Source organism: Colius striatus, chromosome 1 (genome assembly GCF_028858725.1).
Source record: "Colius striatus isolate bColStr4 chromosome 1, bColStr4.1.hap1, whole genome shotgun sequence".
Lineage (NCBI taxonomy): Eukaryota > Metazoa > Chordata > Aves > Coliiformes > Coliidae > Colius > Colius striatus.
In genome coordinates, this window is record NC_084759.1 from 25,369,543 (window position 1) to 25,379,446 (window position 9,904).

Below are 9,904 nucleotides of genomic sequence, written 5' to 3' on the forward strand. Positions count from 1 at the left end.
CTGAGCTGTAAATGAAGAAACTGAGGCAGAAGGGTAAAGTGACAGATTCAAACCTCCAGTAGATTGACAATCTTAAGGCTCCAGGGAAAGTTGGTGTTCAAACTGCAACCCAGGAGTTTAAAATGTTCATGTCAAGGAAAAAATTCTGCCATTCATATAGAAGTGTTTGCATATATATACAATTTCAAGGTATAATCTATAGATCATTTCAGAACTTTAGGATGATGAGTTCCAATGGGAGTACTTGTCTGTTCTTCCACCAGAGCTAATAGGGAAGTGAATAACTGGAAATGGCTGCAGCATTAGACTGAAACACCTGGGACCAACCTCTCATTATAGAGCAGACACAAATGGGGAAAAGAGCAGAAAGCAGAGACAATTACTATTTCCTACATATAATTTTAGGTAAAGGTTATCACTAGGCCTAGGTATATTAGTCATGTCTTACCTAACTGTGGCACTTCATGGTTGCTAAGGTTAAGGGCAGGCATGCTGGTTAAATGATAGGTAGGCTTCTTTTCTACCATGAATTGTATTCATCCTACCAGCAAATGACTCAAGATATCTCTTGGAATTATCAGAATCTCTAGACCCACTGTGAGTTAACAGGGTAAAACTCTATGCCTGAAACCATCACTGTCAGGTCAGCTGAAGAAGCTCTGTGATATGTTACAAGCTTTAGAAAAATACCACTGCTGCACTCCTTTTGTTCCTCTCAGAGCTTTTTATTTCCTTCTGGTGTTGGCAGCAAGAAACACGGTAAGAAATACCACCTCTTAAATGTCTGCCTATGACATTTCAAGCTGCTAATTTGTCTCAGTTGATTAACCTTTGCAGTTCTCAATCTACAAAAGAAAAAATTATAAAATACTCTATTAAAGTAACTCGACAAACTTTAGAATGTCCCAGAACTGTCCCAGTAACCCATCTTCTCAGGAGGCTATAATTATTAAACTGATATTTCTTCTTACTAATACTTCTTCACTTGTCATTGTGATAGGAGCTGCACATATGGAGAAAAAATAGTGATTGTAAGACCATTCAACTTCTCAGTTCCCTATATTAATGTTTTAAAATTCCCCTTTCCACTTCAGAGGAAAAAATCTGCAGGACTGTTATATGCCAAACTTAATATCAAATATGGTGGCATGGGTAATAGGGCAGCACAGAAACTGGTGATGAAGAAACATGCAAATACAAATTAATATTAATTAAAAATAATAAAGGATAATCAACATTAAACATTATAGCAACCCTGTTGACATCATTAAATATAATGAGACTAATGTTAGTAAAAATAGTCAGTGCAGAAATTAAGTTCATTGAAATAAAATAACGTGAAGAAAAAAAACCAACGGTTGTAAGCTTGGTCTGAAAAATCTCTTAACTGAATGAGCTGTTTTGGTGGGTGGTGTTAAAACGGATAGATGATCAAATGAATAAACCTCATCTTTAACTGGAAATTATTATTTTGAAATAATGGAAATTGAACGAAATTTGAATTTAAAAACTTCCGATAAAAATAACCAAGCCCAGGAAAATATCAAAAAGCATCAAGGGGCAAAAGAGTCCAACTAAATTAATCCTATTCCTAAATTATGTTTATATTTTCCTGTATATAAGAACAGATAATGAAGTCAGGCTCTGTTTTGCCTGAATATAATGGCATGCTGAACACAAATCAGAGTAAAAATTCTCTAATTTGTCAACTAAAATGCTGTTCCAGTTAACCAACAGCTTATTCACTTATTCTTATTGCTACTTTATTAATTTTAATTAGTTTTTTTATTTAGCAAGATGGCTACCCAACCAGCTAACCACTTTTAACTTTTTTCTTCCTTCAGCTAAATACTTTCTTCAATATTATACCCTCTAAGGGATTTGATGTTGAAATTCTAACTATAAATGTTCAAAATCTGATTACAAAATGCATTCACCTAGTGATTGTGAATTATTCTTATAGTAATAGGAATTTTTATTATCCACAGCAGAAGAAGCATGTCCAAAGAAATGTCTGGAATAAGTATAGAACAAGTGCTGATTTTCATCTTCCATGAAATGTAAATAGTGTCAAGACAAAAAGTTTAAGGCATTTGCTATTCTGAATTGTTTCTTATATTTCTCTAGAGACCTCTAGTGGAGAGAAGCCTGTAAAAGTCGTTTGCTCAAAGACACATTCAGGGTTCGCAGTAAGAATTTATTGTATGATGAAGCATTTCGGTTTTCTATTATTATTCCGAGAGATATGATGCAAGAATCCTTGCATTCAAATATTTAGGGGTTTGAATAAGTGTCTTACATAAAATTGAAGTAACGGAAGAGTTTCTGAAGCATGTCCCAATGATGTGCAGAAATTTAGCAATTCCATAAGAATGGAAGGAAATACTGTTTTACCAATTAAAACTTGTAGAAGGTTCACATAATTTATAATGCATTTCATGTTATACCTATTCTGCTTCTTTATTTTATAGCTATGTGTTTACTTGTTGAGTGTATGTGTGTGCTCATTGGAAAGAGTAAATGGCTAAATAGTTTTGAGATGTAAAGAGAGCCTCCTTCTGTCCGTCAGTTATTGCTGGAATCCTTAGATTTGTTTGACAACTCCAATTCAGCAAATTTTGGATTGTTTTTCTTGGGGATACAGGTGTAAAGCACTATGAGTTTAATCTGATAAAAATATATATCTCCTAGAGATTTATATCAGACATATCTGGGGGGGAAAAAAGAAAAAAAAAAGCAGTACATAGTAAGCCTGGCTACCAAAAGCAAAGCACCAAGAGAAGGGAGTTCCCCTGATGCAGTGGAGGATCCATCAATGCTTAGACAACATGCAGCCTGTTTTCCACATGAACGTATTTAGTATGCAGGATTTTTAAATATCAAACAGAAAGAAGATGGCTTGATATTTACACAGAAACCCAGACCTATAAAGTAAATACCATATAATAGAATATTAATCATATTGATAATGGTAGCGAGAATAATATTAATGCTTTAGTTGAAAGTTTGTAAAGTAATAAATCAGGTTTGGTTTGACTGATGGCAATGTCCAAAATGTTGAGTGTGTTTCCGGGGGCTGGATTATCACCAAAATATCCACTGCAGAATTTCTGATGTGGCTGCCTGGTAAGGGCTAACAGCTGTCAGCTCTCTCTTTGCTTTCCATATCTATTTTAGTGAAGATGAATCTATACATCTCTATCACCACAAATGAAAAATGGAAGTAAGGTTTAAGGAGGTAAATAGGAAAGACTTGATGACAGGTCCTGTGAAGAGGATGATCATGAATGTATGGGTTGATAGTCATAGTCAGTCTTGCTGAGAAATTAAAACAAAATAGCCCAAGAAGATTCTTTTTTTTTTTTTTTTTTCCTCCTATCACCAGTATTTTGATTCTTATAAACCTTCTTAAGTTACCTGGTTGTTTTCTGTCACATCACTGTTTTGATATAAACTCTCTTAAATCTCTTCTGGAACACAATGACCTAGCTCAACTGATGATTTTTCATGTGATCATTTTTGAAAACAACATTCTTATCATCTAAATTTAGCCATCTAAAAATCAAAGCCAGTCATCTTGGTTCCCCTTTTAACACAGATGGAGAGAGAGATATTAAGAGTTAAGGTGAGTATGATTTGTGGATTTTAAGTATCTCTTTCATTTAACAGTAAAGTAGATGAGGTGACTAGTTTGACTTTAATGCTCATAATGCTCATAAGTCAATGCGTCCTGATGGGATGCATCCTAGAGTGCTGAGGGAGCTGGCTGATGTGATTGCTAAGCCTCTCTCCATCATTTTTAAACATTCATGGAGGACAGATGAGGTGCCTGAGGACTGAAGAAAGGCCAATGTCACACCAGCTTTCAAAAGGGTCAGGAAGGATGACCCAGGACACTACAGGCCAGTCAGTCTCACTTCCATCCCTGGAAAGGTGATGCAGCAACTCATCCTGAACGTTGTCACTACACATATGAAGGATAATATGGTTATCGGGGGGAGTCAATGTGGATTCGCCAAGGGGAAATCCTGCTTGATCAACCTAATAGCCTTCTATGAGTGCATAACTGGCTGGCTAAATGAGGGGAGAGCAGCAGATGTCATCTACCTTGACTTCAGCAAGTCTTTTGACACTATCTCCCACAATATCCTCATCAGAAAGCTCAAGCAGTGTGGCTTGGATGAGTGGACAGTGAGGTGGATCAAGAGCTGGCTGAATGACAGAGCCCAGAGGGTGGTGATCAATGGCACAGAGTTGAGTTGGAGGCCTGTGGCCAGTGGAGTTCTGGGGTCAGTCTTGTTCAACATCTTCATCAACGACCTGGATGAGGGGACAGAGTGTACCCTCAGCAAGTTGGCTGATCACACCAAACTGGGAGGACTGGCTGATTCCCCAGAAGGCCGTGCTGCCATTCAATGGGATCTCAACTGGCTTGAGAGTTGGGAATTGAGGAACCTCATGAGGTTCAACAAGGACAAGTGCAGAGTCCTGACTCTGGGAAGGAACAACTCCATGCACCAATACAGTCTGGGAGTCAAATTGCTCTGCAGAGAGAGATCTTGGAGTCCTGATTGATAATAGACTAAATATGAGCCAGCAATGTGCCCTCGTGGCCAAGAAGGCCAATGGCATCCTGTGATGCATCAAGAAGAGTGTGGCCAGCAGGTCAAGGGAGGTTCTTCACCACCTCTACTCTGCCTTGGTGAGGCCTCATCTGGAGTCCTCTGTCGAGTTCTGGACTCCTCAGCTCAAGAGTGACAAGAGAATTTCTGGAGCGAGTCCAGCGCAGGGGGGACTGGAACATCTTTAATATGAAGTGTCATGGTTTGGGCCCATCAGGGAACAAAGACCATGATTAGCCTCAAGTACCGAAGTGGCTGAGAATTGCTCAAGGGCAGGGAGAGCTTAATTGCCGCTTAAGGTTCAGGACAAAACAGACCAGGCCACTCGGTTCGGGGAAGAAAAGAGAAAAATAATTTAATGCAACATCAACTAAAACATGCCCCCAAAACCCAAAACATAACCAAGATAAAACAACACAGAGTAATACAACAATGAAGAGTCCGACCAGCCTTTTTAAGAACACCTTCCCGCCACACCTCCCCTCTTCCCGGGCTCAGAGCCCTGATCCCGGGGTTTTTACCTTGTCCCCCCTTGAACGGTTTGGGGGGAGGGAGGGAGGTTTCAGTTAGTCTGTTCCCGATAGCTTCTGCCGTTTGTCCCTCCTCAGGACGGGTGAACTCCACACCAGTCCTCCCTGCAAGTCCGTGGGGTAACTCACACGCATGGCAGCCCTGCACGGGCTGCTCCGACGTGCACTTATTCCAAAGGCTGCAGCTCCTCTCTGCCTCTCGTGTGGGGCTGCTCTGCAGCGTGCAGGCTCTCCAACACGGCCTGGGCCATGGCCGTCTCCCCACACAGTCCCTCGCCCGTCCGGGCTCACTCACACGGAGCTGCTGGTAACTCTCGGTCCTGCCACAGATCTCCATAGGTTGCAGGGGCACACCTTGCATTCTCGCCATGGCTTGCAGATGAGTCTCTGGTCTATTGCTTCTCCTTCCTTCCTCCTTCTCTGGCTGAAGGGTCCGCATGGTCGTCTGCATCTTGTATCACTCTTACACCTCCTGACTCGCATTTCAAATCCCCGTCCCCTAAATAGTGATGGCAGAGGCGCCAGATTGGCCCAGCCGGGCCGGAGGTGGGTGTGAACCCAGGAGCCGGGGGAGAGTCCGAAAACTCTTTACCGGGTCTTCACTGCAACCCGCTCCCCCTGTTACTAAGCCAAAAGCTGTTCCTTGCTAAACCAGAACATGAGGAAAGGCTGTGGGAACTGGGGCTGTTTAGTCTGGAGAAGAGGAGACTGAGGGGAGATCTTATTAACAATTATAAATATCTAAAGGGTGGGTGTCAGGAGGTTGGGACATCCCTTTTTTCTGTGGTGGCTAGCAATAGGACAAGGGGTAATGGGATGAAGCTGGAACACAAAAAGTTCCCCTTAAATATAAGAAAAAACTATTTTACTGTTCAGGAGATGGAGCCCTGGCACAGGCTGCCCAGAGAGGTCATGGAGTGTCCTTCCTTGGAGGTCTTCAAGACCTGACTGGACATGTTCCTATGTGACCTGATCTAAGTGAACCTGCTTCTGCAGGGGGGTTGGACTAGATGATCTCTAAAGGTCCCTTCCAATCCCTACCATTCTATGATTCTATGATTCCTACTGTTGGGTTTGTTTACTCAAATGCTTTTAGTCATCCCATAAATCTTATTAGGTTTCTCATTGCCAAGCTATATATGTTTCACTTTCATCCAATTATTCCAATGTTTATCTTGCTATTCTTTGAAGTTAGCCTCACAAGTACACAAAGTGAAATGTGTACTTGTGAAGTACACAAAAGTGAAAACAAATCTTCACATGATTGTCTTGTGGTTCAAAAGAAGCCATTACAAATTCTTGATTTGTTGCTCTCTCATCATTTATTGAAGCATTTAGACAAATGTTTTTTCTCCTCATATTTCCACTGTTTTTCACTAACTAAACTTATTCAATGTATTTCTCTGTCTTCACAACCGCAATAACATATGAAGTATAGTGTTTAGCAAATCAATTTTGTGTGAAAGAATGCCACAATATCTCTGTGTATATGGGGATAAAACCATGGGAAGCATTGCTAAGCAGAGAAACATGAAAGAGTCAAAGTTGTCATTATTGTGACTCAGAGATAGAGATACTAATCATCAGTTTGACTCCTGCAGTATGCAGGGAAACACCCATCCTTGGACATCCTTGGCAGCTACAGGTATCTGAAGATCAATCTGATCCATTAATGTTATTTTATAGTCATTTTCTAATTTAAAAAGAGACATTAATAAATTTTAAAATATCATGGCCAATACTATAGCTTTTGTTCATTACAAAATTATTCTATAATGGTCAAACATAGGAATTTAATTTAAAATGGAATATTCTCAGATGGGATTCTAAACTAAGACTTGTAGTATGTAGTACGCCTTTTTTTGTTTGTTTGTTTGTTTGGGAAACCAGCTTTAATGTTGATTTACAAACCCAGGGAAGGATTATTTCCAATAAATCCCTCACAACTTTTTGTAGTATGGACTGAGCCTTACAGATTTTGGGAAAAAGCTTGAGCTCTAAACATCAAAATACTCCGCCTTTCTGGTGGCAGCGACTCTGGAGATCTCAACATACGAACTGTTACTAGTCAAAAAGTTAAGTGTATATGGCAATATTTTATAAAAAAACAAAGTCCATGCCTCAATCCTATCTGGATATTCAGCTCGGTTACCCTGAAAAATAAAATAAGCATTAGGCAAAATCCTCAGGAAATGTGAATATTGATTCCTCATCTATGTTAGATCATTCTATGATCTAACAGCAGGTGATGCTGTTGCCATAGGCAATCAGTTCTGGTCTTAGAGAATGAGCACATCATCTGATAATGCAGTCTAAAGTAAGATATACAAAATTACTGAGTTCTTGTGCTTACATTGCACATGGGAAGCATCAGCGTGACACTCAGATAAGAGGTGAGTGACCCAATCAGTAGGAGGTAATGAGAGATTCCGGCAGCAATGGAATGTAGTACGTGGTCCTGAGGAAACAACAAAAGCCTACATCAAGGGTGCTCATGCTATCACCCACTAATATTTCAAAGTTGCCCTGGTACTTGATGTTATGATAGTAAACTATCATTGTATGCCCACAATCTCTCTTCTATACTCCTTAGAGCAAAAAACCAACCAAACAAAACCAAACCCTAAGAGTCAGCTAGTACCATCCAGTTTATCTTTATTGGTTAACAGATCTCTTTGCAGATTTTTTTGTTGTTGTTGTTTGTTTGAGTTTGAAGTGAAAGCAAATTGTTACTAATATGCATTCTAAATGGCTTAGTTAAATGCTTATTTACTCTGCTGGAAAGATTTACAGATTGGAGGTTGGACTAAATGATCACTAAAAGTCCCTTCCAATACCTACCATTCTACGATTCTATGATTTAAAAGGTCATTTAAGTTACTCCAGTGCAACTAAAAGTTTTCACACTTCTAGTTAATCAAAAGGCCACTTATTACTGTGTCTGCATTGTCAGGAATACTACGGAGGTGTCCCTAAGATATACATATTACAAAAATAGTAGCTGTTTCATCTCTTTTGAATTTTGTGATGTTACTGACAATTTAAGGTAACTCTAAATTTAAGGTAAAATTCTAAGCTTCTTGCTATTCATAGACTACAATCCTCACTGCTATGAGTGGTTCCTGTTACAGCCTGGCTTTATGAACTACAACGGGTAGCCTTTAGGGCATAACACAAAACTGTAAGAAAGATACTAGAATTTATATGAGGGAATTGTATGTGGTCACTGAGAAAGACTTACATAAGAAATCGAGTAAAGAATAGGAATAATCAGCACTTAAGCTGAAATAGATCTTTTAAGTTAGGCTCTTTGACCACATCAACAAGACTGTAACAATAAAAGAAATACTATTGTTAGCAAGATCTAAAAGTACTTCCAGTTCAGATTATTTTTCAAATTGGAAACAATGTGGCTTGGTTTCAGAAGTCACTACAGAAACCTAATGCAAGATTGACCACTGTGGCAGTGATAAATACCAAATAAAATATTTTTCACTGAAGAATATATCTCAATTTTTTAATGAAAATTAATAGAATTCTATTTACAATGTTGATTATAAAACACAGAATAAAGTCTTGAATTTCAAAAGTTACTGGATATCCACAGCTTCCACTGAACAGGGAGGATTGGACTCTGGATTCTCACGCTGTATGAAATATCAGGCATCTCTATTTGTCTGACATTCAAGTTTGTGTTCACTGTCCCCAATAGAAATTCAATTCAGAGACCCGATTCCAGACATGGTAAGATACACAGCCTTCTTTCTTCCCATTTACATTCCTACCTAGCCTGTTGCAGTTCTGCAATTTATGGAGACGGGTCAATTGTCAGGTGTTCTTTCCCAAAACCAGCTATAGTACATGACACAAATTTTAGGGATTTCTCAATATGTGGTTAGGATTCTGTACTGTAAGTGCAGAAGAAAAAAGCAACATGAACTGTGAATCAGTTTCTTCCTATGAACATTCAATCCAAAAAGCAGGTAGTTTGTCAGAGCCTTGGAGAAGTTTAAGATGTGCATTCTTTTCAAGGAAATAAACTATCTCTTCTAGGAATGGAAGTATTTAATTTTTAAACTTTTAAAAATTATGTGTTCACCCAATCAGTCTGATAAATAGTCCTGCTAATAAGATGGTGTGGGAGCAGTGGAACAGGCTGACCAGAGGGGTTGTGGAGTCTCCTTCCTTGGAGGTCTTCAAGACCTGCCTGGACATGTTCCTATGTGACCTGATCTAGGTGAACCTGCTTCTGCAGGGGGGTTGGACTAGATGATCTCTAAAGGTCCCTTCCAACCCCTACCATTCTATGATTCTATGATTCTATGATTCTATGAACTCAATGCAGAGGCATTATCTTATACCAGTGAAACCCTTCACTGGATTTACATTTGTGCACATGAAAATCAAGCACATGAAAAAGCCATCAAAAGTTGATTTCCAGTCTCTCTCTGTGGCTAGACTATACTTCTCTTATACCATGTGGGTCAAAACATAAATACTTCACAAAAAACATGAGGCTTCCTTCATCATAAATGTCTTGAAATACACAAGCTGTCTTTGAAGAGCTAAGATGGTATGAAAGTATGAGTAATATCACCTTTATAAAGCAGATATTAACCAGCTTGAAGGAAATCAAACTTCCGCCTTTAGCTGAATTCCACACAGATTCAGTAAAACACATTTACAGAAAACAGTTGCTCCAGTAGATGAATGTGAGTTTCAAATTTAGATTTCAACTGAGTGAACCACATC